Consider the following 17,317-nt stretch of genomic DNA (forward strand, 5'->3'; position numbering starts at 1 on the left):
GGACAAGTGGAACGACTAGATCCAGATCTAGTCATTAGTTTTGGCAAAGGTAGGATCTCAAGGGCCATATGTATTGATGGCCGATTATGGTAAGTAAGTTTATGATGTTTGCCATTATACTTTGGATCTGATATGTCTAGTGACCGATTGTAGGATGTCATGGGAGATTTCAGTAGCAGTGTTCGCAAATCAGGTGTGTAAACGACACCCACTAGTAGACTAGATCGGCAAAAGCTGAAAAGCCAAAATGTCAAAAATTCAGCATTTCGAGAACTTGCGAGCGTACGAGCGCTCGTGGGATTGTTTTTATTGATAATTTTGGTAACTTCAAAGGTAAGATTGCAAAGTATGCAATTTCGTGCACCTCGGTGAATTTGGGCTTCGATGGGCTAAAATTAGGTAATGGGCAATAGGCCCATTTCAGTAAAAACTTCCGGTAAGTATTCTAAAGACATGTTAATAACTGTAATGAGCATGAAACCCTAAAAAGATTGATAAAATTACTGAAATACCTTTCTAAGGTAGAATTACCTTAATACCCCTAAAGGGGTAAGTTTACGATTATGCCCCTCGAGGGTAAATAACTGTTCTTATGCTATAAACTGACTGTCTTTCTGAAGTATGCCTTGTTAATTATATATATATTTTGCATACATGTCATACTGCATGGGGTTGGGTTTTGTTATGGAGGAAGAACATGTTCTGGTGGCTGTGCCACATATTCTTATATAAGCAGCTTTGCTGCGGATTATAGTTAGTCTCGCAACCGGTGCTAACACTATAAGTGTAGGGATGGCGTGGGTGATTTATTCCCCACAGGAAGTGTAGGGATGGACGGAGGCAAGTGCAAGGTTGGATGGGATTATCATGCATTAATCATATGAGACTGTTTTGTTATGGGCCAACTGTGTTAATATGGGGAAGGCCCAATATATGTAACACCCCAAACCTGGCCTAGACGTTACGACCGGATCCGGTGCACCACATCTGTAACACCCCGAACCCGAGACCGTCGCCGGAGTCGAACACGAGGTGTTAACAGACTTCAACCCACTTATTGAGAGTTTCCAGACAAGCTGCCAATCTGTGTACTAGTCGCTCCAAAATTCATAACTTGAGTTTTACAACTCGAAAATCAGTTTCGCAAATTTTCCATGAAACTAGACTCATATTTCCATCTACATATTTTTTTCTAGAATTTTTGGTCGAGCCAATTGGTACATTTTATTAGTTAAAGTCTCCCCTGTTGCAGGGATCGACTACACTGACCTTTGAGCATTACGAATTGGATATCTCCCTGTACAGGGCTTAAATACTGATGTCGTTTGTTTCTATAGAAACTAGACTCAGAGAGGAATCTACACATATATGGCATGACTCCTAATTATCTCTGGTTAATTTACAATGATTTTCCAAAGTCGGGACAGGGATCCAGAAACCGTTCTGGCCCTGTTTCACAAGAACTTTAATATCTGTTAACTTATAACTCATATGACCATTTCGTTTCTTCTATATAAAAGTAGATTCATCAAGGTACATTTACATAATTTATTTACTATTTAATACCATTCCTACTATTTTAGTGATTTTTCAATCTCACGTTACTGCTGCTGCCAGCACCTGTCACTAAAGCAACTATGCCTATTTCATGATTTCCTTTGATCTAACTAGTGATTCATCATACATGTCACAAATCATGATCATGACTAGCCATACCAGAGGCTAATCATTATCCAACATCTCCCTACTACACTATTGCCATAACATGCATTTTAATACCAAAATAATCAACCATGGCATAAGACATGGAAATCGAATTACCAAGACTTGTGACTTAACATTGGAGAACTAAATCCAACCGAGTATTTATGCCATTTTCGCATGGCTAAAAGTTTACATACCAAAGTTCAACAAAGCATATTAGCCTATACATGCCAAAATGTTCTCCTAAACCGACTACACAAAAGATACCAAAAGTTGATAGCACGTGTGATGACTCCAATGACGATCACGAGCACGCAAAAAGGACGAGTCCGAGAAACCTAAAATGGCGACAAGCAAACACCGGGTGAGTATATAACTCAAGAAGCCATAAGCATTATATTGCCGTTCAGTAATAATATACCATAAAAGAAAATAATTAAGGCGGGATTAAAATCCTCCATCCACACCCCAAACGGTACTATAATTCTTTAGGCATTTCGGTTTGGTCACATACCAAGCCCTACTTGATATTTCATACATTACGCCATATGACATTGCATGCATTTATTTTCGAGCAATATCACCACATAGATCAAGACTTACCAAACCAAAATTCCAAATATAAATAAAATGTCCATTCCTCATAAGCTCAAGGTGTTTACTCGCATCACTGTCCATGATTGACTCGGTAAGGCCGCGCACGTAGAACGTGTACGCTTATTAGAGGATGTGCCATAAGCCCGCACACTTAGTGCTTAATAGTCGAACTCGCACACTTAGTGCTATATAATCAAACTTGCACACTTAGTGCTGTATAATTTGAACCCGCACACTTAGTGCCAATTTGTGATTATAAATGTTTACACTCGCACACTTAGTGCCGAACCGATCATTCAATACATCTCACCTCTTTTCTTTCAATTCAATATTTTTATCACCACATACATACATGTTTATATATATATTCTACCATTCCATTCAGCAACATTACTTAGACATTACGACCCTTTAAATTAGTACAAATAAGTGCTTAATGACTTACCTTATATCGGATGAAATGATTCCCAATCTACTACTCGATTATCTTCGCTTTGCCTTTGCTTGGTTCTCCTCTTTGATGTCTTGATCTAAAATGAATACATTTAGTAGTTTAATCTTCTTGCTGGATTTTTATGTGTATAACTTAATGGTTTTCACCCCATTTCACAACTATCTTTGTTCAAAATATCAAAATCTCAACCAACCTTTGTTTAATGCTTCAAGGTCGAATGCATGGTCACCATTAAGCTAATCTAGTCTCAAGTATTTTAATCCTAACATACAACATCATGAATCAACTCAACCTTATAAGCCAATATTACTCCTACAACCGATTGTAAGGAGTTAACAAAGAAAATATATTTTACAAACATATACACCCATGTGGCCGATTTTACCAAATCAAATTTAACCTTACTTATCTCAAATTTTCATTTCATACTATCATCCCCATGACATAGCAAGGTTTTGAATCATGGACTAATTAGAACTAAAACTAGCAACTAAGAACATGCATGAATCTCATGGCACCATATTAAACATACCTTAATCTAGCTACAAGGATGGCCAACCTATTCCAAACCAACCATGAGCAAGGACCCTTTCTTCTCCTTTGAGATTTTCGCCAAAAGGATGGAAAAAAGATGAACAAAGCTTTTTTTTGTTTTTCTTTCTCACTTGCACGGCAATGGGGAGGGAGGAAAGCCTTCACACACACACTTTTTTTTTTTACTCATGCACCTTATTTTATTTATTTCAACATAAACCACTCACCCAACATGTTTCATGACATGTCTTGCCCATGCTTCCTTGTCATGGCCGGCCACTAGCACTTGGGGGGAATTTTGACATGCAAGTCCTCCTCTTGACTACATGTACTATTAGGTCCTTATAGATTAGCCTATCATTTTTCAAAAGTGACATACAAGTCCTACTAACTGAATTCACATGCAATCGACTAAACCAAGCTTGAAATTTTACACATTTGTAAATACATATTCTAGACAATAAATATTACGTTCAAACATTTCGGTGACTCGGTTTAGTGGTCCCAAACCACTTCCGACTAGGGTCAATTTTGGGCTGTCACAACTCTCCCCACTTAAGGAATTTTCGTCCCAAAAATCTTACCGATAAATGTGTTTGGGTAACGCTCTTTCATAGAATTCTCGGGTTCCCAAGTAGCTTCTTCCATCCCGTGTTTGAGCCATAACACTTTTACTAACGGAACCCTTTTGTTTCGCAACTCCTTCACTTCACGAGCTAGGATACGAATCGGTTCTTCTTCATAACTCATATCGGCTTGAATTTCAATCTCGGAGGGTTTATTACATGTGAAGGATCGGATCGGTAACGTCAAGCATCGAAACATGGAAAACGTTGTGGATCCTTTCGAGTTCGGGGTAAAAGCAACCTATACGCCATCGGGCCGACTCGTTCGGAGATCTCATATGGCCCAATGAATCTCGGACTCAATTTGCCCTTACGGCCAAATCGAGTATCTTTTTCCGGGTGATACCTTAAGAAACACTTTGTCTCCCACCGATACTCAATATCTCTTCGCTTTAAATCCGCATCGACTTCTCGACGATTGAAGCGACCTTCAAACTTTCACGAATTACTCGAACTTTTGCTCAAGATCTCTAATCAAATCCACCCGAAAATTTTGCTTTCACCGAGCTCGGTCCAAAACAATGGTGTACGGCATTTACGACCATACAAAGCCTCGTAAGGCGCCATCTTAATGCTTGATTGAAAACTATTATTGTGCGAATTCAATCAAGGGTAAATACCGCTCCATGAACCATTAAACTCGAGGATGCAACATCTCAACATATCCTCAAGTATCTGAATTATCCGCTCGGATTGACCATCGGTTTGGGGATGAAAAGCGGTGCTAAAATGCGACTTGGTACCCAAAGCTTCTTGCAATTTCTTCCAAAATCGTGAGGTGAATCTTGGATCTCCGTCGACACAATAGAAATCGGTACCCGTGTAATCTCACAATCGAGAAACATACAATTCAGCTAGCTTATCCAATGAAAAATCCGTGCGACGGGGATAAAGTGAGCCGACTTAGTCAATCTATCAACGACGACCCAAATTGCATCTTTCTTGCTTGCCGACATCGGCAAGCCGATACAAAATCCATCGTGACTCGTTCCCATTTCCATTCGGTATCATGATTGGTGAAGCAAACCCGTGGGCACTTGATGTTCCGCCTTTACTTGTCGACATACTAAGCACTTCAAACAAGGTTGGAAATGTCTCGTTTCATACCATGCCACCAAAACGGTGTTTCGTGTCGTTGTACATTTTCGTACTTCCCGGGTGGATTGACATTCGACTCATCGTGAGCCTCGTTCAAAATCATCGAAACAAGTTCTCAATTCCTTGGAATACATAATCGACCCTTGAACGTCAAGCAATCATGGTCGTCAATCTGAAATTCGATTCCTTGTTCGAACACACTCATCCCGCTTTGCAACCAACTCATCGTCGACTTTACGAGCTTCACGAATTTGACGTATCAATAATGGTTTGGCTTTCAATTCAGCTACTAACACATTGTCGGGTAGAAACGCATAAGTGTACATTCATCGTTCATACGCAAATAGTGATTTACGACTTAAGGCATCCGCAACCACATTAGCCTTTCCCGGTGATAGTCAATGACCAACTCATAATCCTTTAACAGCTCGAGCCAACGCCTTTGTCGCAGATTTAAGTCTCTTTGAGTCATCAAATATTTGAGACTTTTGTGATCCGAATACACATGGCACTTCTCACCAAATAAGTAATGTCGCCATATCTTTAAGGCGAATACGATGGCGACCAATTCGAGATCATGGGTTGGATAATTTTTCTCATGTGGCTTTAATTGTCTCGACGATAGGCCACAACTCGCCTTTCTTGCATCAATACGCAACCCAACCCAAGTAGGGATGCGTCACTATAAATGACAAACTCTTTGCCCGATTCGGGTTGCACTAGAATTGGGGCTTCACCAAATAAGCTTTCAGTTGATCGAAACTTTTCGACATTTCTCCGTCCATTCGAACTTAACATCCTTTTGGAGTAAGCCGTCATTGGCGTGGCTATCGTCGAGAAACCTTTACAAATCGTCGGTAATAACCGGCAAGCCCCAAAAAGCTCCTAACTTCGGTAACATTCCTTGGTGGTTTCCAATCGACTATGGTCAAATTTTGTTCGGTCCACCGACACCCCGATGCGACATCACGTGCCCCAAAAGCTAACCTCTTTCAACCAAAATTCACATTTATGAACTTTGCGTATAATCGCTTATCTCGTAAGATTTGCAACACTAGCCTCGGTGTTCAAAGATGTTCATTTCATCTCTCGAATAGACCAAAATGTCATCGATAAATACAACTACGAACCGATCCAAGTATGGCCTGAAAATTCTATTCATTAAATCCATAAACACCGTAGGGCATTAGTGAGCCCAAATGGCATCACCAAGAATTCGTAGTGACCGTACCTCGCTCTAAAAGCGGTTTTGGGTATGTCCGATTCTCGGACCTCAACCGATAGTACCCGACCTCAAATCTATCCTTGAAAACACCGAGGCTCCCTTTAATTGATCAAACAAATCGTCAATTCGTGGCAACGGATATTTATTCTTTATCGTCACTTTATTGAGTTGACGATAGTCGATGCACAACCTCATGCTTCCGTCCTTCTTTTTCACAAACAATACTGGTGCGCCCCATGGAGAAAAACTCGGTCGAGCGAAACCCCTATCCGTCAATTCTTGCAATTGGACCTTCAATTCCTTTAACTCCGTTAATGCCATACGATACGGAGCTATTGAGATCGGCGTAGTACCGTACAACCGATGTCAATTCCACTTCTCGAACCGGTGGCAATCCCGGTAACTCCTCCGGAAAAACATCTGAATACTCACAAACCACTGGTACCGATTCGAGTTTCTTTTCCGTCTCTTTACTTTCAAGCACATACGCAAGGTATGTTTCACACCCCTTTTTCACATATCTCCGAGCGGTCATAGAAGATATTATCGCTGGCACTCCTTTTAAATCAGTAGACTCGACTCGGACTACCTCATTATTTGCACTCCTCAAATCAATGGTTTTCCTTTTGCAGTCCACCACTGCATCATGTACGGTCAGCCAATCCATACCAAGAATAACATCGAATTCATCAAATGGTAGAAGCATCAGATCGGCCGGAAAACAGGATTCTCGAATTATTAGGGGGCATCTCTTGCACACTTTATCAACGAGTACGTATTGACCCAAAGGGTTTGACTCTCGAATTACGAACTCAGTAGACTCAACAGGTAGAGTCTTACTGGATGCTAAAGTTTCACATACATATGAATGAGTAGAGCCGGGGTCAATCAATGCAATCACACTAGTATCAAAGAGAGTAAAAGTACCAAAGATAACGTCGGGGAGGATGCCTCCTCTCGTGCGCGGATGGCATATGCTCTAGCAGAGCACGAGTCTCGGATCGAACAGCCGTGTCGGTGGCTCCTCTCGATTACCACCCCTACCTCCTGAAATCCTCGGGGTCTACCTCTAGTCGTCGCCCCACTCGATCTTGCACCTTGCATCTTATTCTTCTCATCTAGCTCGTGCAATCTCTAATGAAGTGGTCCTTCAACCACATCCGTAATGAGCTTGCTAATGACTTACCCCAACATTCACCTAGGTGTCGTCTTCCACATTGGGGCATTCAGTCTCTCTTGACGATTATTGCCCACACTAGCCACAAGTAGCTCTGGAGTCCGTCGATGGTCGTGCTCTAATGGAAATTCCCGCATCGTCCTCGATTTATTAGTGTCCTCCACGAACTTCTTTACAATGAGAACGGAGCTTTACCCATCGATCTCTTACGATAGTCTTTAGCTTCAAATTCAGCCTTCTTCTTCTCCTTTCCAAGTTCTTCCGCTTTGCAGTGCTCGTTCGACCAGCGTCACGAACTCCTTTATCTCCAAAATACCCACTAGTAGTTTTAAATCTTCATTCAATCCTTCTTCAAATCTTTTGCACATAGCAACCTCATCGCCACACACTCCCGAGCATACCGACTAAGTCTTACGAACTCATGTTCAGATTCAGTAATCTTGTCGTGACGGCCTTGCTTGAGTTCCAAGAATTCCTTACGCTTTTGATCGATGAACCGTTGACTAATATACTTCTTTCAAATTCGCTTGAAAGAAATCCCAAGTAACTCGCTTGTTTGGGACTATGGAGATCAAAGTCCTCCACCAATAGTAAGTGAGTCTCGCAACAAGGATACAAAGACACTTTAGACATTCATCGGGTGTGCATGATAGTTCATCAAACACCGAATGGTGTTATCAAGCCGTAACTCGGCTCTTTCGGCATCATCAAGAACTATGGCCTTAAACTCCTCAGCCCGCTTTCTAATCAAGTCTACAGTGGCTTACTCGGCCTCATAGGATCAGTAACCGATGGCATTACAGCCCTTGGGGTGGATTATTTAAATTGGAATTGTTGGACAGCGGATTGGTTCGGGCGTATTATGCTACCCACTCATTCATCATGGTAAAGAAGGCTTGTTTTGCCTCCTCACCTTGATTATTCGCAGATGACCGAGGTTCAACAGCGGCGTCCCTTGTGCAGGAGCAGCCGCTACACTTTCAACGTCATCCGCCAAGGTTCTCTCTACACGGGATCCATTTACTAATCAAAACAAAAATTTTAACCGTCGAAGTCATCACACATTTAAACATTAACATTAAGGCATGTATAGCTAGACTCATACGCGCTATGGTAGTCCTAGAACCGACTAAACCATAGCTCTAATACCAATAAAAATGTAACACCCCGAACCCGAGACCGTCGCCGGAGTCGAACACGAGGTGTTAACAGACTTCAACCCACTTATTGAGAGTTTCCAGACAAGCTGCCAATCTGTGTACTAGTCGCTCCAAAATTCATAACTTGATTTTTACAACTCGAAAATCAGTTTTGCAAATTTTCCATGAAACTAGACTCATATTTCCATCTACATATTTTTTTCTAGAATTTTTGGTCGAGCCAATTGGTACAGTTTATTAGTTAAAGTCTCCCCTGTTGCAGGGATCGACTACACTGACCTTTGAGCATTACGAATTGGATATCTCCCTGTACAGGGCTTCAATACTGACGCCGTTTGTTTCTATAGAAACTAGACTCAGAGAGAAATCTACACATATATGGCATGACTCCTAATTATCTCTGGTTAATTTACAATGATTTTCCAAAGTTGGGACAGGGGATCCAGAAACCGTTCTGGCCCTGTTTCACAAGAACTTTAATATCTGTTAACTTATAACTCATATGACCATTTCGTTTCTTCTATATAAAAGTAGATTCATCAAGGTACATTTACATAATTTATTTACTATTTAATACCATTCCTACTATTTTTAGTGATTTTTCAATCTCACGTTACTGCTGCTGCCAGCACCTGTCACTAAAGCAACTATGCCTATTTCATGATTTCCTTTGATCTAACTAGTGATTCATCATACATGTCACAAATCATGATCATGACTAGCCATACCAGAGGCTAATCATTATCCAACATCTCCCTACTACACTATTGCCATAACATGCATTTTAATACCAAAATAATCAACCATGGCATAAGACATGGAAATCGAATTACCAAGACTTGTGACTTAACATTGGAGAACTAAATCCAACCGAGTATTTATGCCATTTTCGCATGGCTAAAAGTTTACATACCAAAGTTCAACAAAGCATATTAGCCTATACATGCCAAAATGTTCTCCTAAACCGACTACACAAAAGATACCAAAAGTTGATAGCGGTGTGATGACTCCAATGACGATCACGAGCACGCAAAAAGGACGAGTCCGAGAAACCTAAAATGGCGACAAGCAAACACCGGGTGAGTATATAACTCAAGTAAGCCATAAGCATTATATTGCCGTTCAGTAATAATATACCATAAAAGAAAATAATTAAGGCGGGATTAAAATCCTCCATCCACACCCCAAACGGTACTATAATTCTTTAGGCATTTCGGTTTGGTCACATACCAAGCCCTACTTGATATTTCATACATTACGCCATATGACATTGCATGCATTTATTTTCGAGCAATATCACCACATAGATCAAGACTTACCAAACCAAAATTCCAAATATAAATAAAATGTCCATTCCTCATAAGCTCAAGGTGTTTACTCGCATCGCTGTCCATGATTGACTCGGTAAGGCAGCATACGTAGAACGTGTACGCTTATTAGAGGATGTGCCATAAGCCCGCACACTTAGTGCTTAATAGTCGAACTCGCACACTTAGTGCTATATAATCAAACTTGCACACTTAGTGCTGTATAATTTGAACCCGCACACTTAGTGCCAATTTGTGATTATAAATGTTTACACCCGCACACTTAGTGCCGAACCGATCATTCAATACATCTCACCTCTTTTCTTTCAATTCAATATTTTATCACCACATACATACATGTTTATATATATATTCTACCATTCCGTTCAGCAACATTACTTAGACATTACGACCCCTTTAAATTAGTACAAATAAGTGCTTAATGACTTACCTTATATCGGATGAAATGATTCCCAATCTACTACTCGATTATCTTCGCTTTGCCTTTGCTTGGTTCTCCTCTTTGATGTCTTGATCTAAAATGAATACATTTAGTAGTTTAATCTTCTTGCTGGATTTTATGTGTATAACTTAATGGTTTTCACCCCATTTCACAACTATCTTTGTTCAAAATATCAAAATCTCAACCAACCTTTGTTTAATGCTTCAAGGTCAATGCATGGTCACCATTAAGCTAATCTAGTCTCAAGTATTTTAATCCTAACATACAACATCATGAATCAACTCAACCTTATAAGCCAATATTACTCCTACAACCGATTGTAAGGAGTTAACAAAGAAAATATATTTTTACAAACATATACACCCATGTGGCCGATTTTACCAAATCAAATTTAACCTTACTTATCTCAAATTTTCATTTCATACTATCATCCCCATGACATAGCAAGGTTTTGAATCATGGACTAATTAGAACTAAAACTAGCAACTAAGAACATGCATGAATCTCATGGCACCATATTAAACATACCTTAATCTAGCTACAAGGATGGCCAACCTATTCCAAACCAACCATGAGCAAGGACCCTTTCTTCTCCTTGAGATTTTCGGCCAAAAGGATGGAAAAAAGATGAACAAAGCTTTTTTTTGTTTTTCTTTCTCACTTGCACGGCAATGGGGAGGGAGGGAAAGCCTTCACACGCACACTTTTTTTTTTTTACTCATGCACCTTATTTTATTTATTTCAACATAAACCACTCACCCAACATGTTTCATGACATGTCTTGCCCATGCTTCCTTGTCATGGCCGGCCACTAGCACTTGGGGAATTTTGACATGCAAGTCCTCCTCTTGACTACATGTACTATTAGGTCCTTATAGATTAGCCTATCATTTTTCAAAAGTGACATACAAGTCCTACTAACTGAATTCACATGCAATCGACTAAACCGAAGCTTGAAATTTTTACACATTCGTAAATACATATTCTAGACAATAAATATTACGTTCAAACATTTCGGTGACTCGGTTTAGTGGTCCCGAAACCACTTCCCGACTAGGGTCAATTTTGGGCTGTCACAACATCGATGCGCTCAAAACGTTTCGTTTTACTTAGTTTGGAAAACTTAGTTGGGGTTGTAAGAGATACTTTTTAAAGCAGGTTAAGGTGAATAGAAGCTGGGCACCAGGTAGGAAACCAGGAAGAAGAGGAGGTGAGTCCATCAGACTGCTTAAGTACCAAGCTCCCTTCGGATCCAATCCTAGACATGCACACCACCATTGCCACACCTTAACGACTCGTATAATTTTGAGAAAACCGTCTGGTTATGTCTATCTTTAAGAAAAATGTTAAGTTTAAAACGTTTGCTTAGCGGAAGTCTTACTTGTAATCGTGTTATTTTGAAATCCCTTAATGTTTTTGAAAATGCGTCTTAAAGCTAACCCATTTTCCTTAGTCATCATAATTTTTTTTTCATCATAGTAAAATTAAATAATAAAAGTAAAACAAAACCCTAAAAATAATTAAAAGGCCTTATTACACTTAAAACCCAAAACCATAAATGAAATTAAAGGACGTCCAGTTCACCAGAAAGAAACCAGTTCAGAGAAACATGTGGCGATCCAAATCCTCACGACTCCAAGCCCACTATGGTTGAGGATTACCTGGGAGGATGAAAATAAGGGGTGAGTTTTGGAAAACTCAGTGTGTAATTCAACCCAACCATAGCCTAAATCAATTAAAACCACAGAGACAGAATAAGTTGGCCTCAGCCCAGAACAGATATCAGAATAAAGCCCATAGGCCCAGAACAGATCAGAACAGATATATCATGCTTATGCAGAAACCCAACCATATCCAACCATGTGCACCTCCATACCATCCTTTCACCATGTGGGGAGACTACTCGACCCACCCAACCGCTACACGCCACAGAAATATGCAGCATGGCTGCCAGATACAGAAAATGTGACAGAGTCACCAGATACAGATATTTTGTGGCAGTGCCACCAGAACAGATATATGTGGCAGGGCCACCAAAATAGATAATTTGTGGCATAGCCACCAGGACGCTTCCTCCATAATATAGCCCATGTCCCCATGCAACAGATATATATTAATGGCACACATCATACAGATTTAATTCATCATGCTTTTCAGACAAAATTAACCCTAGGAGTATAAAGGTCATTTTGCATACATAGGGGTATTATGGTAATTTTGCATACATAGGGGGTATAATAGTACATCTAACTATTTCTAAGGTTACCATGCATATCGTAGCCATTACGTTTAGCCAGAAACACTTACCGAGTGTTCTTACCGAATTGGGCCCGTTGGCCCATTAACCCAGTTTTGGCCCATTAAGCCCAAAATATCAAAACGCACGAAATCGCGCGTACTGCAGTTTTATCACTTTCGATTACCAGTAATAATTACCCATACGTCTTACGAGCATTTGCACACTCGCAAGTGCCCAAAATACCAGCTTTTCGGCATTTCGGCTTTTCGACTTTTGCCGATCTAGCCTATGAGAGGGTGTCAGTTACACACCTGATTTGTGACGACTTGCTGACAAGATCCACGCACGAACTGCCTACAATTATGTTGCTACAATTCTTAGATTGCAAATCACAACACTAATCTCCATAATTACTTACCCATATTCGACTCTGTCCCTAAAAGCCTTTAAAACTTTACCTTCTTGCCGAAATCCGATGGCTAGATCCAAGTCTGATCGCTCTAAAGATCCAAACCTTCGATCCAACCCTTGAGAAGGCACTAGTCATCAAAATAAATCATCGGTTAAAGACCCTTTATGCCCTATGCCCAAATCGATAGCCTCCCTAGATTTTAGGGACTTCGGCTTTTCCTAACTTGAAAAATAAGACTAGATTTGGAGTGATGAGCACTTACCACTTATTCCTTCCCTTTCCCACGTAGATCGATGCTGATTCAACCTTTAAACGACGGTAAAACTTGAATCTAGAAGCTTTGAAGTTTCGGCTACAAGTCCCTAACTCTATAGTAGTTTCGGCTTTTCTAGGTGATATAGAAAATAATGATTTGAGGCTATAACCCTGGGTAATGTTGTCGACTGATGCTAGGGGTTTAGAGGAGAGGAATGTTGGTCAAAAAGGAAAACATATTGAGGAATATGGCTTTGGAAAAACGGCACAAGAATATAGCTTTCGGGATTTTGAGATTTGAGGTTCGGCTTTAGTCTAAGAAAATTAATGGAGGAAAGTGATGTAGAGTAGGGTGGAGATGGACAAGAGGTTTGAAAGGTTCGGCTATGGAGAAAGAGAATAAGAAGAAAGCAAAAATGGCTAAAGGGAGAAGGTGAGAAAAGCAGCAAACGGCACAACTCCCTCCCTATTGCCGAATTTATACTGGCACTTTAACCTAGCCGAATTTACCCCCTAAAGAAACCCTTGGCCGGCCACCTCTTGCTCCTCAAGAGTCCAAAATTCGGCCAACACAGCTCACCCCAATCAGCTCCTAGATTTCCTCCCTTATCTCTATCCTTATTCAATCCCTTACCCTCTTAAACTCTTCCCGATGACTTTTTTATTCCAGTTCCATTACTTCCTTTCTTGTACATAAAATTAATCACTTAATTTGTCATCATTGTGACTTGAACCAGGTCCTCCCAAGCTTCCACACGCCACCACATCCTTCCCAAGTGGCGCCACATGCCACTTTACCACTTGCTTCCTTGTGATCCATTTTTCACAAATAATTCCTAAAAGCCCAATTTATCAGAACCCCTTTCTCTTATAGAATTAAATTTAATTAAAACTACCGGGTTTTATCCTAAGCTTGGGCCTTCTAGAGGCCCACCAACATGATTAATCCTACATATAACAAACAGAACATAGAATTTTAAATTTTACAACTTTTACAGAATTCCTGAAAATTAGGGCGTTACAATATATCTCGACTTGTAATAAGGCTACGGTCCAGATTGATATTGATATGGGCTAGGCCCAGTATACTCTGATACTGTAAGGGGCTATGGCCCAGATTAATATTGATATGGGCTAAGGCCCAGTTAACACCAATTTCTAAATAGGGCTTAGGCCCAGTAAAGCTTGAACTGATTTGGGCTCTGGTTGGGATACTTTACATACTGAGTTTTCCAAACTCACCCCCTTTTTCCCATCTTTGCAGGTGAGCCTTAGATCGGTGGACTTAGAGCTGGAAGGGTTCAGAGTGGCCATGTGGACTGTTTAAAATAAGTGTTTATACCTTCACTTTTATTTTAGATTATTTCCTTTATGTTTTTGGGTTTTTAATTTGTAATAAGGTCACTTTAATTATTTTTAATTGTTTTTAGTATGTTTTGTTAGCTTAGATATGATATTGTTTCAATTGTTTGAAGTTGAATAGCTCTAGGGCACATTTTAAAAAGGTTACATGATTTCAAAATATCGCGATAACAAAACAAAGATTCCACAACGAAAACGTTTTCAAAATTAATAACCTTTTTAAATGGTTTTAAACGAATTGGTTTTCCCTGAACAATCACTCAGTTAAAGTGTGGCAATGGTTGTGTGCATGTCTAGGATTGGATCCGTGGAGAGCTGGGTACTTAAGCAGTCTAATTGACTCACCTCCTCTTTACTGGCATCCTACCTAGTGTACTGCTTCCATTCATTTTAATCTATAATGAGGATATTCTTTAAACACTAAGAAAGACTTTAGATAAAACATGACTTTTCTAGTAACGCTTCGATGTGACACACCGGATTCGGTCGTAATGTCTGGCCTGGGTTTGGGGTGTTACACTCTTTGCCACCCTTACCTGCACAACATACACATTAACAGCCAAAGCCAGTACAAGGCTATCTCAAGCAACCAAATCAACCACAATGAACAACATTCCATGGGTCCATTATACTTATCAATGAAATTAACATCTTTGCATACAAATCAAAATGAATTATTACCATCATTTGAGGCTTAATACAAAATGAAAGGTTTTCAACCTAAGCCAACACATTTGACTAGTTCTAGACATGGTCTTACACTGGTTCATATCCCAAGCCGATGCCATGTCCTAGACATGGTCTTACAATGGCTCATATCCTAAGTCGATGCCATGTCCCCCAGACATGGTCTTACACTGACTATCATCTCGTAGCCGATGCATGTCCCAAACATGTCTTACACTGGCTTACGTCTCGAGGTCGATGCATGTCCCAAACATTTCTTACACTAGAACTCGTCTCGATGTCGATGCCATGTCCAGACATGGTCTTACACTGACTATCATCTCGTAGCCGATGCATGTCCCAAACATGTCTTACACTGGCTTACGTCTCGAGGTCGATGCATGTCCCAAACATTTCTTACACTAGAACTCGTCTCGATGTCGATGCCATGTCCAGACATGGTCTTACACTGGCTCTCATAATATGGCCGATGATGTCCCAAACATGTCTTACACTAGCTCACGTTAACCCATATGTCATTACATGAATATCCGATTTATTTTCTAGGCTCAAACGAAAACTCTGCTATCTCAATTATCATCATGCTTTCTCAATTCCACAATCAAGCAATTCATGCTATATTAAATTCAAGTACAATTCAACACATACATTAACAATGTAGTTGGATTATTTACATACAACTTACCTCAGATCACAAAATATGTCAACTAATCGCATTAGTCGATTTGCTTGGCTTTCCCCTGGTCCAAGTTCGGATTCGGTATTTCTTGATCTATAATATAAAAATACACTTATTTAATCACTAAATAAAATTAGGCAATAAAAAATTCACTTCTTTGTTAAAATTACCATTTTGCCCCTAGACTTTGACAAAATAACCATTTTACCCCTAGGCTCGAAAATCGATTTTTATCGAATTTCTTCGTATCTTAAGCCTAGCCGAACCCTTTTTACTCTTATAGAAACTCCAAAATCCTACTATTTCACACATTTTTCATCTATTTTACAACTTATGCAAAATGGTCCCTTTAGGTGTTTTCATGCTAACACCTTTCACAAAAGTTGTTTATATCACACCCAAGACTCATATTCTTCCATAAAATTTTAGAAAACACCCTAGATGCTCTCATGGAAAAACCCTAGACTTTCAACCATTTTGCAAAATAGTAGCCTCATTTGAAAGTTCGTGCTTCAAGGGGTCCAAAAATATAAAAATCTTCAAGAAACTCATTAAAATCACTTACTTGTGAGTGCTTCAAGCTTCTGAAAAATTTCAAGCTTTCAAACCCTTAATTTTGCTAAAAATTCAGTGGAGAAGAAGATGGAAAAAAAATATGATATCATTTCCCTTTATTTTATTTTTAATCTAGTCAAAATTGGTCACCAACTCACCTAATTTTGATAAATTTGTCTCCTCTTTGACTCTATGGCTGGCTATGCCTTCTTCCAAGGGTCTATTTGCCTTTTAAAGACCCCTAATTTTGGTTCTCTAAATATTTAACACCTTTAGCTATCAATTCAAGACTTTTACACTTTATGCGATTTAGTCTTTTTTTTACAATTGGACTCATAAACACTAAAATTAATCCATCAAATTTTTCATGCACTCTTATAAACATGCCATAACATCAATTTAATAATAAAATAATTTATTAAACTCTAGATTTGTGGTCCGGAGACCACTATTCTGACTAACTCCAAATTTGGGATGTTACAGGACCTACTGTTGGGTCAGTACGTATACCTAGACCCCAATTTGATGAAATGACTGTTATACCCTTATGAGGTAAAATGACTGATATGCCCCTATGATATCTATGACTGTAATCGAGCATGAAATTTTTACATACATGTATGATATTATGACATGACATATTGCATGGGGGTTGGTTTAGTATGTTTGGAGGAAGTGTACTGTACTGGCAGCTCTACTGCAAATACTGTTTAGTGCCACAACTGGTGCTATATTTTGGAGTGTAGGGATGGGTGGGTTGATTTTATCCCCACATGGAGTGTA

This window comes from Gossypium arboreum, chromosome 5 (genome assembly GCF_025698485.1).
Source record: "Gossypium arboreum isolate Shixiya-1 chromosome 5, ASM2569848v2, whole genome shotgun sequence".
Taxonomy (NCBI): domain Eukaryota; kingdom Viridiplantae; phylum Streptophyta; class Magnoliopsida; order Malvales; family Malvaceae; genus Gossypium; species Gossypium arboreum.